Consider the following 18580-nt stretch of genomic DNA (forward strand, 5'->3'; position numbering starts at 1 on the left):
GGCCGTGTGGTCTAACGCGTCGCTCCGGAGAGTCGACAGGCAATGGGAGCGCATGGGTTCAAATCCCGCATGGTGAAACTTTTTATCTCACATTTTTTTTCATCGCAAGTTAAATTTCGCGTGAGTTGAATGAGAAAACTCGTTTTATTTTCAGAATCGCTTGAATATTATGCCGTGTTCTGAAATGAACTGCATGTATCTGCTCATTACATGCATACCGCGTTAATGTGAGCTGTGCGAAATTCGTTGTCAATGAGCTCGCACCGCCTTTTGGTCAGCAGTGGCGGTTATCTTCCCGATTCTGCAGCATTGTGACTATACTTTTTAGATGCAAGTGAGAGGTTTGTGCGAAAGATGACATTCATTCGTCGGATCTTATTAATTAGCACAGCGGTGAGTGCTCTGCAGTGGCCCGATTAACAAGTGGCCATCTGCAACTTTCGATTTCGCCGTTGCCGAGGAGCCCACTTTTATGCGTTGCATATTGCAATCACTCAGTTCAGCCCTTGGGCGCGGCCGGGCAGCCACCATTGACCTTGAGCGCAACCACGTGACGTGACGTCACGACAGCCGGAGGAAAAGCTGGGCCCCAATTCGCGTGGTCGCGCGCGGCCGCAGCCACCACCTGACTCCCGCTCCTCCCGCTAAGGGCGCTGCGCCGGCGCGTGACGTCTTGCCGGGAAAATCGAGTGCCGCCAAGCAATACCTCGCCCTCAAAAAAAAAAAAAGACCGCGCAATCCCTATTGAAAATATTGAGCGTGAATTCTGCGTGCCTATCTTTGCGTGTTTATTGCCACGCAAAATGCGACGATTGAGCGAGGTCGCAGAACGCGAGACATATTTCACATAATTTGCGCAAGCCGAGCAACCTCGCAAACGCGAGACATCTCTCACATAAGTGCGCAAGCCGCGTAAGGCTCGTACAGCAGGAGACATCCTCGCGTAATATGCGCAAGCCGGGTGAGGCTTCCATAATGTCCGAGAGCCAAGGGCGAGTCCCAGAATGTTCAAGAGCCGAGTCTGGCTCACAGAGCACTAGACAGTGTCAAATGGAGTTACCATCATGATAGCGATAATACCTTGCATGGCTGCAAGGCTCCTACATCACTGCTCAACACGTTACGCCAATGCCCTACCTTAAGGCCTCCTCATCTGTCTGTCACTGCCTCATTCATCATGCATGTTGTGAGTAACAAGCTTTGCAGAAACGGTGCTTCGTGGGATGGCTCTCATGTGTGTAGCATGCTTGCAAAAGGACATAGATAAGGTCACCTTAACTGGCTTTATTAATGCCACATCCCTCATGATGGGTGCCACACAGTGGCTAAACAATTTCTTCAGTTTCTCCAAATGCAGCAGGTTGGCGTCTTGATACAGGTTCTCACTATGCAGCACCTGCAAAAAGGTAGCAGTATATGCAAAAAAATTCAGTTCATCTGTTTTCTGGAAATTCCAGAAAAGGGCACAAGTAGTTCTTCCATTAATGAACTAATGATGATTTCGAAAAGTTTCAGGTTTGAAATACAGACATTGGAAAACCCGACTCAAGCACAAAGGCTGCTCAGCATCAAACCTGCACAAAATCTAATAACCGTGTCACACAGGCATTTTGAAGGCTTTCAAATGGCTATCAACTCAGTGGCACTTGAATGCAGCTAAATGGGCATTTCCAATAGCCACAGAGTCCCTATAACAGTGTGGACATCTATCAAGATTTTGAAGGCTTTTCAGTGGTAGAAATTTGCACTCAGACATGGAGCACTCGCAACTTACACTAAGGAATAAAATCAAAGCAATTTAATCGCTAAAAGAATACTCAACATGAAATGTACAACTTATTTCACTGAAAAAAAAAGAAGGCTGGCCACAAAACACTGCAGCAAGCGTATTATCACTGTTGCCAATAGCACAAAAACAATGAATACCACCTTTTCAAAACTGCGTGAGTGCTACAACAGCTTCCCAGCAAAATTATCAACTGTGACAGTGGCGCCACAGCAGTTTGGTGCGAGATGATGAAATATCTCTACGGCCATCAAGTATTCTGTGTAGCAGCGGCATAACTCCCGAGTTGAAGTGCAAATCTCAAAGCTCAATCTCCCACCTTAACTGTTATCTTTAAATACATATTTAAATTCATTGCAGCGTGCTGCAGAAGTAGGTGGTCAGATCATTGGAGAGGATACCTGCAAGCTATCTCAGGAGACGAAAGATCTGATGAAGAAACGCCAAAGCATGAGGACGTCTAACTTCAGAGATAGAATAGGACTAGGAGAGCTATCGAAGTTATTTATAAGTGCAAGGTAGCCAACATAAGAAAGTTTAACATGGAGAAAACCTAGCATGCTCTAAAGCATGGAGGTAGCCTAAAATCAGTGAAGAGAAAACTAATCACTGGTAAAAACCAGATGTATGCGCTAAAAGACAGAGGGCAATGTCATAAGCAATATGGATAAGATAGTTAAAGTAGCCGTAGAGTTCTACACAAATCTCTACAGTAGTGAATGTAATCAGAACGTTACAGAGAGAGGCAGTAGAGCACAGCAATGGGACATCCCGCCAATAACGAGGGAGGAAGTAAAAAAAGCCTCAGGAGCAATGCAAAGGGGTAAAGCAGCTGGTGAGGATCAGGTAACAGCAGATTTGTTGAAGGATGGAGGAGAGATTATGCTAGAGAAACTAGCCACCCTGCATACGCTTGCCTCGTGACCACGAGCGTATCAGGAGCTTGAAAGAATGCGAACATTATTTTAATTCATAAGAAAGAAGATGTCAAGGACTTGAAGATTTACAGACCGATCAGCTTACTATCCATTGTCTACAAGGTATTTACTAAGGTAATCACTAATAGACTCAGGACAACCTTCGAATTCAATCAATCAAATGATCAGGCAGGCTTTCATAAAGGATACTCAACAAGAGACCACATTCATGCAATCAATCAGGTGATAGAGTAATGGGCAGAATACAACCAACCCCAATATATAGCCTTCATTGACTACCAGACAGCAATTGACTCGGTGGAACCACAGCTGTCATGCAGGCATTGTGGAATCAAGTTGTAGAAGAGTGTTATGTGAAAATATTGGAAGATATTTATAACGACTGCACAGCTACCATAGTTCACCATAAGGTCAGCAATAAAATTCCAATACGGAAAGGTGTCAGGCAGGGAGACACGATTTCACCAATGCTATTCACCGCCTGTTTACACGAGGTGTTCCGGGGCCTGAAATGGGAACAGTTGGGGAGAAGAGTTACTGGAGAATACCTAAGTAATTTGAGATTCCCTGATGGCATTGCCTGGCTAAGCCACTCAGGATATGAACTGCCAAGCATGATGAATGAGTTAGACAGGCAGAGCAAAATTGTGGGGCTAGAAATGAACATGCAGAAAACCAAAGTAATGCTCAACAGTCTAGCAAGAGAACAGCAGTTCACAATTGGTAGCGAGGTGCTAGAAGTAGAAGAGGATATGTATACTTAGGGCAGGTAGTGACCGCTGATCCGGATCATGAGAGGGAAATAACTAGAAGAATAAGAACGGGGTGGAGCGCATATGGCAGGTTCTCTCAGATCGTGAAAGCCAGTTTGCCAATATCCCCCAAGAGAAAAGTCTAACACAGCTGTATCTTACTGGTACTCACCTATGGGGCAGAAATGTGGAGGCTAACAATGAGAGTTCAGCTTAATTCAAGGACAACGCAGCGAGCTATTGAAAGAAAAATGATAGGTGTAACGTTAAGAGACCGGAAGCGGGCGGAGTGGGTGAGGGAAAAACGCGGGTTAATGAAATCCTATTTGAAATCAAGAGGAAGAAATGGGCTCGGGCAGGGAATGTAAGGCGAAGGCAAGACAACCGCTGGCCCTTGAGGGTAGCAGAGTGGATTCCATGAGAAGGTAAATGTAGCAGGGGGCGGCAGAAAATTAGGTGGGCGGATGAGATTAAGAAGTTTGTGGGGATACAGTGGCCGCAAGTGGCAAAGGACAGGGTTAATTGGAGAGACATGGGAGAGGCTTTGCCCTGCAGTGGGTGTAGTCAGGCTGCTGCTGCTGATGATGATGATGATGACAGCCTGAGCACACCTACAAAGTAAAACTGTGAACTCGACCCAGCAGCACTTTACTGTGTTGAAAGAGAACAGGTACAATTGAATTACTGCAGTACCTTGTTATTATCATTAAAAAGTACAGGGCTCTAAGGACTTCCTAATTTACATCGAAACGAATGGGTTACAGTGAACTTCCATGGATTACACTAACAGGCACTGAAAATCCAACACAGCTGCCCAAGAGAATATTAGGCAGCCGCGCTAGCCTTCTTTTGCGCTATGCTACCTGATACCAGATTAAAATTCCAGAGCAATTTACTCATACTCTAGCACTGGGATACGTTATGCCCCAGACTGATGCAGCTGTCTTACTAAAGGCAGAGAAGCTTTCAGTGTGGGTCATGTGTGCTGTGGCGTGAACACATGCACAGGATCACCTGCTACCATTCAAGTCCTCTGTGTACACAAATGCAGGTGCAATAGAAAACCCACATCACAAATTTGGCTAGTCTGGTCGGCCAAGCATGGGCCAGCTGATAGCACGAAGCAGCAGGTGCGAGACATACCATCATCATCAGCCTGACTAGGCCCACTGCAGGGCAAAGGACTCACCCATGTCTCCACATTAACCCTGTCCTTTGCTAGGTGTGGCCACCATATCCCCGCAAACTTCTTAATCTCATCCGCCCATCTAACTTTCTGCCGCCCCCTGCTATGCTTGCATTCTTTTGGAATCCACTCCATTACCCTTAAGGACCAGCGGTTATGTTGTCTTCCCATTACAAGCCCCGCCCAGGCCCATTTCTTCCTCTTAATTTCAAGTAGCATGCCATTAACCCGCGTTTGTTCCCTCACCCACTCCGCCCCCTTTTGGTCTCTTAATGTTAGACTTATCATTTTTCTTTCCATGGCTCACTTTGCTGTCCTTATCGTTTGGCACGTGTTTTTTTCTTTGTAATAAGGCATAAAGTATTATACACGGATTACCGTATGGCATCCTCCTATGACTGCTAAATAATTTATAATCAAATTTCTTTCTCCTGCCGTATTTGTTTCGATTTCGACAGCTGAATGATGGCTGTGACGTCAAAGCGAGGTTATTGGTCACGTGAGGCATGAAAAACTGCAATATAATTGGTACTTCTGGCTCTTAAGGAATGCTGGCGTCAGCGCTGTAGCGAATTAAAATGATGAAGCAGCGAATATAAGTGCAGTTTTTCCACACCTCACGTGACCTATAACCTCTCTTTGATGTCATAGCCATAGTCAAATTGTTCACCGATACAGGATGGCAGGAAAAGTTGATTATAAATTATTTAGCGGTCTCACGCGAATACCAGATGGTGATTCATGCATAGTAGTGTCTTCCGCATCATTATAGAGAAGAAAACATGCCACCAAGATTAGGTGTCTATACTCTTTTAAGCTGAACTCTTTTAATTAGCGCCGCCGCGGTGGCTGAGTTGCTATGGTGCTTGGCTGCTGACCCGAAAGACGCAGGTTCGATCCCGGCCGCGGCGGCTAGAATTTCTTTGGAGGAGAAATTCTAGAGGCCTGTGTACTGTGCGACGTCAGTGCACGTTAAAGAACCCCAGGTGGTCGAAATTTCCGGAGCCCTTCACTGCGGCGTCTCTCATAGCCTCAGTCGCTTTGGGACGTTAAACCCCACAAAACCAAACCAAACCAATCTTTTAATTAGCCTCCATGTTTCTGTCCCAAAAGTGAGAAACATGCAGGCTAAAGAAAAGATTTCAGCTTAAGTTCCAAAGTGGCTCGAATCACACGATGAAGCGGAAAAACTCTCGACACTTGAACAGAGAACAAATAGGAATTCCAACAAAATTTTAGATTCTTGTAAGGCTATCAAGCATTTCTGAATATTGTAAACTGCACTTTCACACATACAGTACGCATGTATGCCAAGCTCACATTCAGTAGCCCTGTTTTCCGGCTGTAATTATCACGGTCTGAGCTCAGTTACAGATTTAAAACCAGCCAAAAGATGCAACACAGGAAAAGAGAAGAAAACAGGTTGGACTATCAATTGAATTTTTTGTGAAGGAAAAGAAGGCTCGCATGAAGATGCGCACACACATGACCTACACCAGCGAAAGGCAGGACAACAAATAACTGTCACTGATATACAAGCACGTCATCTAAAAGAGAAAATTCTTTCCGTTGACGATTGACTAATGGCTTCACTACTCATACAGCCGTTGCCTTGGAGATATGCATCAAATGCCTTACAGATTTGTTTACCACTTCTATACACCACTGAAGTGTCACAGAAATCAGGCGTGCACACTGATGGGTCATCTTATGATTTACACTCACGACATTGGCACTGTAGTGCCAGATCAGAAGCTGCCTTCCCCCTAACGAGTTAGTGCTCACTCAGGAACACATTAAAGACACCTGCACATATCCCTGAAGTAGTTTCTTGCACAAGCTAGCGGAATGTGATAAACCACTTCCTGCAAGTCCTGAACCTAGTTTTATGGGATACCATACTGCTGTCCCGGTTTTTAACAGCAGCGCAAAGGCCGTCAACACAATGATTGGCGCAAAAATTACATTTAAAAATTTTCCCGCCACTCGATTTGAACTCATGAAGTCTACACAAATGACTCCATGATAGCCGATCTGAGGTGAATGGCAGTTCAGCCTAGCCTCTGGAATCTGTGCCAAAAAAAAAACGGAGTCAGCGCATCGCAATTTACTTCCGAAATCAGCCGGTGCTGATGACTATTGTATGTTTTGCTTTCTCTGGCTTATAAAGCTCCACTTTCAGAAAAAGTGTCGTCATTGTGGTTAGGATGCGGAACTTCATCATCACAGGTCAACTTCAGCTTGCCATCAGTGTCCCTTTAATGCCTCAAAGTTGAACAATAGCTCCATTCCTAGAGGAGGGCTGTGCATAAATTTCGACCACCAAAGATTCTTTAACATGCACTGACATTGCATAACACACGAGCAAATATGCTTTTCGCCTTGTCGAAACGAAGCCACCACAATTCAATCCCGCGTCTTTGGGCTCAGTAGCCGACCACCAATGCAGTAGGCCACAGCAGCAGGTGAAAAACAAAAGAGAGCCCTTAATAGGCAACCTAACTTGCCAAAATAACATAACGAGGGGTCATACAAGTAGCAGTGGACTAGGAAAATAAAAGCTACTTGTGTCGGAAGATGTCTTCAGTGCTTACCTCAAAAGCCTGCTTGCTTGCTGGGCATCCTAGCACCAAGTGAAAGGCTGGCACAGCTATACTGGAGAGCTTGGAAGAGGCATTGCTGGTAAAGCTATGTGGAGCTTGCTGCAAGATAAAAAGACACATTTAACAGCAGCACAGCGCAAAAAATGGACTAGAATCAAGCAGGTAAGGCAAAATGCAAGGCACAAAAAGGAGCCGGTCGCAGAATGGAACACGACTGTTTAACCACATTTCGAAGTGGGCCAGGCAACAAGAAATTCATAACCACGGCAGTCACTCACAAGCTAGCCTCAGACGAGACATCACTTGCATATCGATATCCAGCATCGTTTCTACAATACATGCCACCATTCAAAAGAACAGACCACAGCATAACGATATTTTCAGTAGAAGGCTGGTTTGCTTCAAATTCTGCATGCGTCCCTCAATTTGAAATCTGGCATGATTAGCACTGATTTCACATTCTCACAGGTATGATGAATTAATAGTGCCAATTGCAGAAAAACCACACTTTTTACTTTAACATCAAATAAGGTATTGGAGAGGTACCTCAGCATATTTAAGTCAAAGTCAGATTTATTTGCGCCATTGGTTATAATCGTGAAACAATCAAGTTTATTCTTCGTACATATTAAAGGCTCAATGGCCCTTAAATTTCACTGCAACTTCGGGATTTAGGGCAAATGGAGCTAGGGCACCTGTGTGCATTTTGCAGTTGTTTGTACCATTTCAGCTCCGAGCCAAAGTATGAAAAAGCGAATGCCAAAATAGAGGCGAAAAACTTCAGAGCAATTCGTTTTTATCTCACCGTTCTGCTATTCAAGGCTCGACTACACTGGCTCGGCTATAAGTACGAACGCAGCTGGATCATAGGGAGCTTCGTACCTTAAATACACAATTTATAAAAGTACAAGTGAAATACAAGTGAAAGAGGAGGAAGCTCAATCCTAACGCATACAGCTCAATCGCAGTCTACGTAGTTAAACTGCTCGAGCGCTGTTACTTCAATTACAGCGTAACATGCGGCGAGAATGTAACGAGGCCCGTGTACTGTGCGATGTCAGTGCACGTTAAAGAACCCCAGGTGGTCGAAATTTCCGGAGCCCTCCACTACGGCGTCTCTCATAGCCTTAGTCGCTTTGGGACGTTAAACCCCATAAACCAACCAACAACCTTTCATATTTATAACGAGCCCCTCATTCCCCTTCCCTTGTTTGCTTAACCAACCAATTGTTGTTTTCTGTTCTTGCTTGCTATTGTATATGCAATTTCAAAAAAAAAATGGCTAGTAAATGCGCCAAAATAGAAGTTCAAAGTAGCCAGAAAGTAGCCAAGGAGCCAGCGTGAAATTTTCATCGCCAGAGGGGGTCGAAAAGTAGCCAATTTGGCGCAAAGTAGCCACCAACGGCAACCCTGCCACTGACACTACACGCGCATTCATGCCCGTGTGCCGCCAGCAAACAACCTTTCAGCGCTGCGTGCTGCCGCGATAGGCACTGCGTCTTCGCGTCTCAGTACTAGCTGTGTTGACGTGGCCAGTTGTTCGCAAAGGCTTTGAAATAATGAACAGGTTCGAAGAAAATTAACTTACCCCCAAGATGCGAGATGTCACCCGGGTAGTGGACTCCCACCAGCTGCTCCGCCATGGAGGAAATGAGCCCCGCCGTCAGCATAGCGTTTCCAGTGAAGGCGCGCAAAGGACGACGCGCTATCCGTCGAGCCCGCTGACGCACGCTATAAACACAGGTTTACTCAGCACCTTCCCACGTTTTCGTACATCGCACCAGCGAATTTCACTGCTGTCGGCACATCACATATCGGAAGAGTGACAAATGCTCATGCCAGCGATGGTTCATGCCCTCAGCACCACAAAGGAGGACCACGACAAACGTAGTAACACTGACCGCCATGTTGTCCCTCCCCAGACGCTGCGTTTGTTGGCTAGCGCTTCGGCCAGTTCTGGCTTCCTTCGGCCCGTTTAGAAAGGCATCGCCTCCAGGCATTCCTCCAGGTCGTCTCTTTCGGGCTCTATGCTTTTGGGCAGTGCGATAGCAAAGGACTAAAACCAACTGAAACTTTCGTTACAAAAATAATTAAGTTCTTGTGCACATATTAGCATTAAAAACTTGAGAAATTTGTGACGCGTGGACGCATCAATATGCGTGTCGGTACATGCGTGCGTGCGTGCGTGAGTGCGTGAGTGGGCATGGTCTAGCGCGTCAAAGCCAAAGCCTATCCGACATGCTGCATGGTTTCTGAGGTTCACCGCCGTGAGCTTCGCTTGTTTTCTCGTGCTGCTGCTGGGCGGTCTTGCGCGCCGCTGTTACTGTGCTGGAATCGCAAAAGAAGAAGGATTACCGGTGTGTGCTGCCGGTGGGCGCGCTCTCATCCAAGAGTAGTAGCACCTCCCAATTAAGCGATCCGTCGGGGCATATGTGTTATGGATGTCTGGTCGACAACGATAATGAGGTCAGCAGTGCTGTGCCGTCGTTTGATGAGTCGAACCTTTCGGCCTATTGCACTGCTAACTTCGTTGCAAAAATGCCTGGCTCATAAGCAGCGACAGTGGCCATTGTTTCTGTGGTGTGTTTCGATTACAAGACGGCGCCCTTCTACAGTGTGGCTTCCTTGGAAACTTAGTCGGCGGTGTGCCTGCAACGCCTGTCGCTGTCAGCTCAAATTGACCGCCTGCGAGCGCTGCCTTCTTTTGCGATGTGAACGGTGACGGGACACTTACTACCTGTGGCCGGAGCTTATAGCAAAAGCGAAGAGTGTTTTATGTGAAGGTTTGACGAAGTGCGTGTGTCAGTCTGGACCCTTAGCAAGTCATACGAGATGCGACATGCAAAAGTGGTCCACCAGTCGCTTCAGCAGAAAGGAGTGCGGAAGTTTTTTACGTTACTTCAATCGAGAACTGCCCATGCAAATATTTCAACTCGTCTCTTGCCTAAACAGCATAGTAAAGAAGCTAAAGCAACAAAACTGCTGTTTCCATGCTGTATATTGATTCCGCACTCGTGCTAGAGGTGGGAAATATGTAGCAGTTATTGGCGGAGTTACAGCCTATGAAGCACGTGCAGCTTCATGTAATTGCAGGTTAGGATATGCGCCTTACTTTGTATTGACTTTGTGACCAGACATAGCCATCTGTCAACTAAAAGAAATTTTCTTGCTATAGGATTCTGCAGCATTATGTATGCTTCTGGACACTGAATACCGGGTGCGTCACCTCTCTTGAAAGCACTCAGATTTGTGTACTTATCAGTACGTTTGAGATGAGAAACTTTTATCAGCTTCTTTTCTTTATTTTATAATTAGCTACACAGTATGTTGCAAAAAAAATGTTTTAAGGAAAAGTATTTCAGTTTAGAGTAGAACAGTTCAACAAAGTTGTTTTGGGCATTCTGGTAACTTAAGATGGTATCTGATGGTTGCATACAGACGCGCAAGTCAAACCTCAAAGGGCATCAAACTTAACAGTACCGCTGAGCTTATTCTTTCGTGCTTTTTATGTGTGTGTAGATTACCTGGGGAAGTTCAGTATTGGATGTTGGATTTCATAGTTCTGCTACAACTTTTTATCTTCCTTTCTACACATGAAACATGACTGAACTTGATTACATTCCCCAAGCAAATACCTGACGCCTTACAAGCGTTCCTTACTGTGCACAGTTGTCCCAGTGCATTATATCCACTCATGTGCAGCACACTGTTGTGTTGCTCTTGGTCTCCGAATGTGACTCTCAGCAATATGATGGAATCATAGTCCGTCCAGATGGTCTTTGTGGTAGTGCAAATTTCAAAACAGATTGAAGATGAATGAAGAGTGTGATACTTCGTCATGCATCATGCAATGCTGGTGCTAATCAGGCAACATGTGTGGTATATATACTTCGCACATTTGAGATTCATTGGATTTGTTCTGGAACCATACTGGGAATTAATTAATCGATCTGTGATTTGTCACTGAAATTGAGAGAGGGCACTAATTTCTGAACTTTTTACAGTAACTGTGAATTCAAAACTCTTTTCATGTAGGCTTACAAGGCTTTTTTACGTGTATGTAAATTTATGCTAATGACTTTGGAAATTGCTCTGGAAATGGTTTTGGAAATTGCCTCGTAACATTCCTGTTACAGCTCACAATTCGCTTTCTGCACGTCATGTTTGATTGAACCTGATTATATCCCCAAGCTTGTTTGTTGCACCTAACAAACACTGTTGCCCTTTCAGAGTTATTCCATTGATTGACTCCTTTCGAGTGCAAGCAACAAATGGTTGTGTTGCTTCTGATTTCGAAATATGGCTGTCTGCATGACGGGCAACAACATAAGTGCTCTGGATGGCTTTCATCATGCATCTATAAGATATCTGTAACTTTCAGAATTGGTTAAAGGAAGAACTGAAGGATGCTGTAAGAGTCATTAGCAGCTTGTTCTTTACATTATTTTACAATGAACTTGCAATGTTGACAAGTTCTTGCTCAGTGTGCATGTTGTCATGTACAGGTCCCTGCAGTATCGAAGGGAACCATTTTGCACTAAAAGATAATTTTTTGGTTATTTGTTTGCTGAAGTTGAAAATGATTAATGGATACTTACGCCAAGACGAAAATTATAAAACAGCAAAACGTGAGCTTATTGCTCATTACTGAGAAGTAATCATTAACTGAATGCTCGAACTTTGTTTGCTTTCACCCTAAATGGGCCTTTACAGTCTCGACAAGTTGCTACTAAGCAAGCAAACGCACACATGGCCACACGCAGCCTCACTGAGCTTGCTCAGTATGCACATAAGCACGCACAGCTTCGGCAAGCCCCCTCTCAGCACGCAGATGTCCACGTACAGAGAGCTGTCCACGAGAGTCCACGATTTTTTACACGCAAAGTGTGTGCGTGGACGTATATCAGCTCACAGTACGCGCATATGTACACACAGGACGCACAGAATGCGTACAGGTAACGCACAATTTCTGCGCATTCGTGTGCAAAATGAACGTGATCGTACAAAAATCACTGTTCTGGTGCAAACTCACGCAGAGTTTTTTTCAATAGGGATATGCAACGCATTCTTGGCTTAATCAAGCTAAGCCTGGGCATCTTTTATTTTTTTTTGTGGGGCCTCTCTTAAGATACCTGGCATGTTATGAATTGTTCGGTGGAACTGGTTAGCGGCTGATCCAGTCTTCGCGAAAAGAGTCTGGGACCGACTTTGGCACTGTGCTGTAGAGTAGCCCAAAGGGCTTGGCGAGAACAATTATTTTTTACTGATTGCAATGTTCAATGCATAATGTGCCTTCCTCGTGAAATAGTTGGCCTTCACCATGACAGGGCTAGACTTCGAAGGGGCCTTTACGCCAATGTAGGTCCCGTGGACGCATCCGACGACGTCAGTGATGCCGCCGCGCAGAAGGAAACGCTCCTGAACATACGCACGCTCGGCCGCAGTCGTGGGCAAAGCGAGCCACCGCTTCTGCACAGCCGCGTCGATAAGCGCGTCGGAGACGTCCCCCACACAGCGGCTCACAGAGCTTTATTGGCGTCTAATAAAGCGGTCTGCGCCAACGCTCCCCTGGAAGCTCCCGGTCGCGAAGAACCGGAGGGCGCAGAGGACTCGCTCTTCGACCGAAAGCGAATGAAGCCCGGTACGCACTCTCCGCAGGCGTCGGTCGTCGCCTAACTATTTACACAACCATCGTACCGATTTTTTGGAGAGGCGAAAATGTCGCTGGAATTCGTCGTCGGCCATGGCAGTAAACGGGTCCAGCCGGCCGCACTGACATTTGCCGTCAGAGGAAGCGATTACCCAGGCTGCTGCTGCTGCCGCCATGACAGTCGCGAGATGAATTCGGGGCACTTCACTGTTCATGAGTTTAGCTCCGAGTTCACCTGTCAATCAAAACCATTGGTCACGCCCCCGGCGTGTCGTACATAAATTATAGGCGTACGCGCTATGGGTGGGCCACTCCCAACATCCCTGCCGGCTGCAGGTATGCTGCACGGCTGTGCTGATTTATGACAGACATCGACGATGCTGACCATCGAAATATAACAGGCAAAATGGACGTCATCGCTGATAAATCTAAGCACCTCTGCGAAGGACACGCAACGTGGCGAAAGCCGCCGATTTCTTCGCTCGCATACCAAGATTGCACAACACTATAGCCTGTTGCAACTACGTAACACACTGCACAATGCTGAAGGCGCGTTACACCTGCTTGCAAGGCGTCAAATACGGAGCACGACGACGAGCCTGTGCTTGGAGCACGTCCTACTTCAACAACATCGCATCACAGGTGTTTGGCTTGGCCGTCCTTTCATCGGTGATAAAGCTCAGCATCAATGTGTCAAACACATCTGGGATCGACAAACGATCGCTGCTCCAAACCCAGTGCAATAAAGTGTTTGTAATTTCCAGCACGCAAGCACTGCGTACTTCACAACTGTAACACCTTTCTCTGTTATAAGTCCGATTCCATTATTACAAACAGGATCCCTCACCTGCCCGAATGATATTAATGCGATGTCCCTGCGGTATACAACGGCGATCGACGTTAGTGACCAAATCAGTCCGGAAAACCTTGAAGTGCGCGACGTTAACAAATACTGCGCAAATACGCGCGCCACCCCCTTCACAGCTTTTAGTCAGCGTCTGATGACATAGGATGAGTTGTGTCGCTGGGTAGCACGCTCTTCGCATCCGCAGTGCACTAACGAGGCGTCACACGCAACAGGCATACGTAATGAATCATTGAATACAGCCAAACAGCAATTTTTTTTCTCACACCGCATCACAGCCGCTAGCACGGCCAATTTCTACCGCGGAGATTTGCCAAGAGCGTACTAAAAGCAAGGGTTGGCCATAGCGGGGTGCGGCAGCGGCCGTAGCAGCGGAGAGCTCCACCTGAGGTCACTGCAGAGAGCACCAGTGACGCTGGGGTGCAGTGAAGTTCAGTTTTTTGCTTTTGTTTAGAATGCAAGCCAGAAGGTGCATGACTATTATATTTTGATATACGACACAATAAAATATATTATCGCAATGGCCGAAAAATAAGACAGATTCAGCGTGTAGTAGTTGCCCAGTCTTTCCAGTCGAAGGCAGCGCTACCGGCGGCGTGTCAGCGCAGGAGCTCTCTCGTTTTCGACACGGTGGGCTGCCGCTCTAGTTCGTATGCAAGCCACGCTGCAAGCAATGGCCTCACTGTCGCCTCTAGCGGCAGAAGGTGTCAAATCTTTGTTAATTTCCTAAAGCTATGCTTTTCAACAACGCCTCGTTGGATTCATATTTTAAAATACATTTGGAAATGAACAAAAGGTTCATAATATTATCTGTTGCCTTTTAACGTATTCGAGAGAAGAGAAAGGGTTGATACAAGAGTGCACCTAGTGCGCACTGTTCGTCTTCGGAAATGGAAAGACAGATATAGCCTGAAAGAGAAGACACGCCTTTGACGCGCCCGAAAAGGCGTGTCAAACAGCTGGCGGCGAGTGTGCAGATAGATAGCAAAGAAGTCACGATTTCGCGATTGCTGATATGGCGCTGATAACTTTCATGTAGCGCTGCGGCCTGGTATTGCGCAGTGTATTGTGTTTGAAGTGTGAAACAGGCGCGCAGGGTGTGCTTGTATCGCCTTTACGTGGCTTTATCTCTACATTTTATTGTCCGCTGCCTGCGCACGTTCCGCGCTATCTTCGTTCACTGACTGCCGTCATCGCAAACTCGGATGAAACTCGGGCGAGCGCCAAACTCAGGCCTTCCGGCATAGCGCCCCTGCTCTCAGCCTGTTCTTGTGCCCCGTGTTCACCTCTTACGCCCTCGACACATTTTCGTTGTTTCTTTTTTTAAAGCGAAAGCTTTACTACTTGCACTTCCAAGCCTTTGCGGTGCCACCATTGACCTTTCGCATGACCTCTGTGTGACGTCACGCCGAAGAGCAGGGCGTCCATATCGCGCCGTCTGCGATTAGTTGCGGTGCCACCACCGGCGGCTTTAGATTAGATTAGATTAGATTAGATTAGATTAGATTAGATTAGATTAGATTTATATACGGCTCATTCATAGCCTCGTGGTGCTGCCTGAGGCTCGTCTCCTCGATGTTGCGAATGACGCGTCTGGGCAGCAGCAGCAGCAGGCGCGACAGGCCAGTCAGGATGCGCAAAGAAAAAAACAGATCACCCCCGCACTACCTGCAGCGTCTTCATCTTCGTCTAGAGCCCCGCGATAAAACAACGCCCTCTTCACCTCGCAGTTGAGTACCGTAACACTAACCACCTCTTTCCGGCTGATTTAGCACAAACCCTGTGCGTGCTAAGGTGGTGGGTTTGAATGGAACAGCTTAAGAGAGGCGACAAGTTCCGGTACTCAGTCCCCAGGTGGTCGAAATTTCCGGAGCCCTCCACTACGGCGTCTCTCATAGCCTCAGTCGCTTTGGGACGTTAAACCCCATAAACCATAAACCACCATCAGTCGCGAGGTGGTGCTGTCCCGGTGATGTAAACGACGAAAAAGACGCTGTAGTTAGTGATCTCATCTTTGCGTGCTCCGTGACAGTGGCCCAGCGCGCCTGCTGCTCAGCTAATCCTCTTAGCATTTGGTGTGAGGTGCTGGGTAATTTAATCGCGCCCTGTGTTAACCTATAACACACTCTCGCGCTGCGCATTGCATGTCGTCGTCTTGTCAACTTCCATCTGCGGCGGGAACAGATCTGGTGAGCTTAACCTCGATCAGACCTTAAACTGTGTCTAATATAGTCGCCAGACGTGCCGACAACCCATCAAGTCAAAACCATGAGCCAAACATGCTAAACGCATACTTTCGCACGTCTACTCGGTTTAACAGCGTTAAACAGCTACCACTGTTTTTCCCCGGTCACAATCAAACTCTGTACAAAGAACCGTGCGAATTTTGTCGCTGTTGACCATATGTTATCTTGAAGTGCGCTTTCTTGTCATGTGCATATATTCTGTACGGTCACGGCCACCCACTCCTGCCCAAGACCTTGCATAAGGTTGGCAGTACCTGTAAATAACAAAAAAATTAAATAAAAATAAATGACGGGTGGGGAAGAGTTGCGTTGTGTCGGCTGAGCCGCTTTGGCCTGGCCTACCGGTGGCCGAGAGGGCGAACTCGTGTCGGCTTGCCGGGACGTGAGGGGGTTTGGGTGCACCAAGTGCCGGGCTTCCACGGCCCTATCCCATCTCCAGTCGGTGGCGGAATTCTGGGGTGTGACCAATTCACTGTCGACTTGATGTGTCATGCTGCTGCAGGCAGGTCGCGGTGCCGAGAGAAGTCCGTGGTGCACAAAGGTGGCTATGCTTAAGTCGAAGTTGGGTGCACTAAACCCGCCAGGTCGGTGCAAGGCCTGGCGGCCGCCGCCGCCTCGGAATGAGATCGAGGTTTGCCGGCAGAAGCCGAAATGTGTTCGAGGCAGTGCCGGGCACTTTCACAAATCGGCTCGAGCACTGCGATTCATAAACAGTTGAGAAAACCGCGCATCAGAATTCGAAACTACGGAGCCGATGAGGATGCGGACGCTCGCTCCGCTGGCCGCGAATGCTCTCTGCATGCCGTTGCTTTACACATTTCTTCCAGTGACGCAATTTAATCTTCTTTTTATCTGTTTGACACTGTTTGTTATTTTTTGGCTGTTCTTGGTGGTAATCTCGGTGTGGATTGCTGTCACTTCTGTAATTCACCCCCACCATATCCTTATCTACTTGTGTGTTTGCTCTGCTAGATATCATCTTGCCACGTTTTCTATGTATTTTTCTCGCGTTCTTGCGATCCTGTTAAACCTGTGGATAATTTTCAGACATTTTTTGCATAATTTCGTGGGCAATGTATCTGCAAATTTGTAAAGAGTTGAATGTACTATTCTTTCCACTCACTGAACTGCCTTAACAAAAACACTGCGAGTAATAAATAAATAAATAAATAAATACCGATATCATAGAATAACCTCTTCTCCTTATTCCGTAAAGTCTCATGGCTGAACCAGGGCTTTGGCGTCCGCATTAAAATGAAAGAGAAATGCCAAAAATCTACTGCGTCCCTCATAGGTTGAGTCGCTTCGGGACGCTCAAGAGTATTAAACCAAACCTAAACTTAAAAGTAAGTTTTCTCTGCAATGTTAGTGCCCCTTAAAAAAAAAAAAACAGAGGGTCCGAAGAAATGCGGAGCCCTCAACTACACGCCCCTGAAACCCCATGTGTCGCTTCACAGCGTCAAACTGACGCCTCATAGTACATGAATATCTCGGCTTCCGAGAAACGTGGGATTTTGCCTGCGGAAATAAAAATTTGCGCCCCTTTAGACTTTTTCACTCTGTTTTTGCTCTTTCACAGGTGGAGTAAAAATAATAATGTCGATAGAGCTATCTCATACTTCATTGGGGTCATCGTTTTGGTACTGCTGTGTTTCGCACTTGTACACGTCTACTCACTTGCTGCTGGCTACGATGGTAAGTTTGCATTCATTCAAGCATTTCGATAGAGCTATCTCATACTTCATTGTGGTCATCGTTTTGGTACTGCTGTGTTTCGTACTTGTACACGTCTACTGACTCGCTGCTGGCTACGATGGTAAGTTTGCATTCATTCAAGCATTACTTACCAACGATATCACATAATCATCCCATCTGCTGAATGTTCTGATGTTGAGTAACCTACGCCACCCATTTATTTATTTTGCTTGTGTTGATAAGAATGAACACAAAATATAGGGCACCAAGCATATATACATAGTTGATTTCAAGTTATCTGTATGCTCATTTTAGCCTATCGGTTGATATATTAGCTTTATAGGATATCTCATGCTTGCGTTTGAAGTACCAAGCGAACCAAGCGAGATACACGGAAAGAAAGACAGCTGGATAGTGGTTCTGATCGAAAGGAACCTCTTTTGCATGACATGTGGTCGGGACGAAACGTATTTTTAATGTGCTTCATTGTGTCGTGTGATAAAGAAATTATTGCTTGAAACGTAGGAAGGATATTTAAAAGTATGAAAAAAAAATATGGCACCTTACGAACAGTATACATCAATTTGTTACTAGCAGTTCTTCTATTCTTGTAAAAACGAACAGAAAGGGCTCTGATGAACTTGTCATGAGGATCAATTTATCGACAGGATTATCCCAGTTAATAACGTTTCAGCCTAATTATTCGAAAGAGTGTTTTAAATATTGGTGAAACAGCTCGAAAGCAGTTCGTAGCGATAATTACAACGGTAATGCATAGCCCGGAGTCAGGATTTCCATATCCATATTTTTGAGGCGTTTATAAAATAAGACAACCTCAGCGCTTGCTGCTTAAATAATA

General features: G+C 46.1%; 1 long non-coding RNA gene across 1 annotated transcript; it reads right to left on the reverse strand.

The window, feature by feature from the left end:
* Positions 1 to 1339: 1339 nt before the first annotated feature.
* On the reverse strand, positions 1340 to 9013 carry LOC149324762 (uncharacterized). The gene is made up of 3 exons (XR_016286709.1): positions 8854 to 9013; positions 7257 to 7364; positions 1340 to 1396 (listed from the first exon to the last, which is right to left on the reverse strand). It is a non-coding gene; the product is annotated as an uncharacterized LOC149324762 (long non-coding RNA).
* Positions 9014 to 18580: the final 9567 nt, after the last annotated feature.

The sequence above is a fragment of the Amblyomma mixtum genome, unplaced genomic scaffold, assembly GCF_055824585.1.
Source record: "Amblyomma mixtum isolate Tamu unplaced genomic scaffold, ASM5582458v1 scaffold_19, whole genome shotgun sequence".
Lineage (NCBI taxonomy): Eukaryota > Metazoa > Arthropoda > Arachnida > Ixodida > Ixodidae > Amblyomma > Amblyomma mixtum.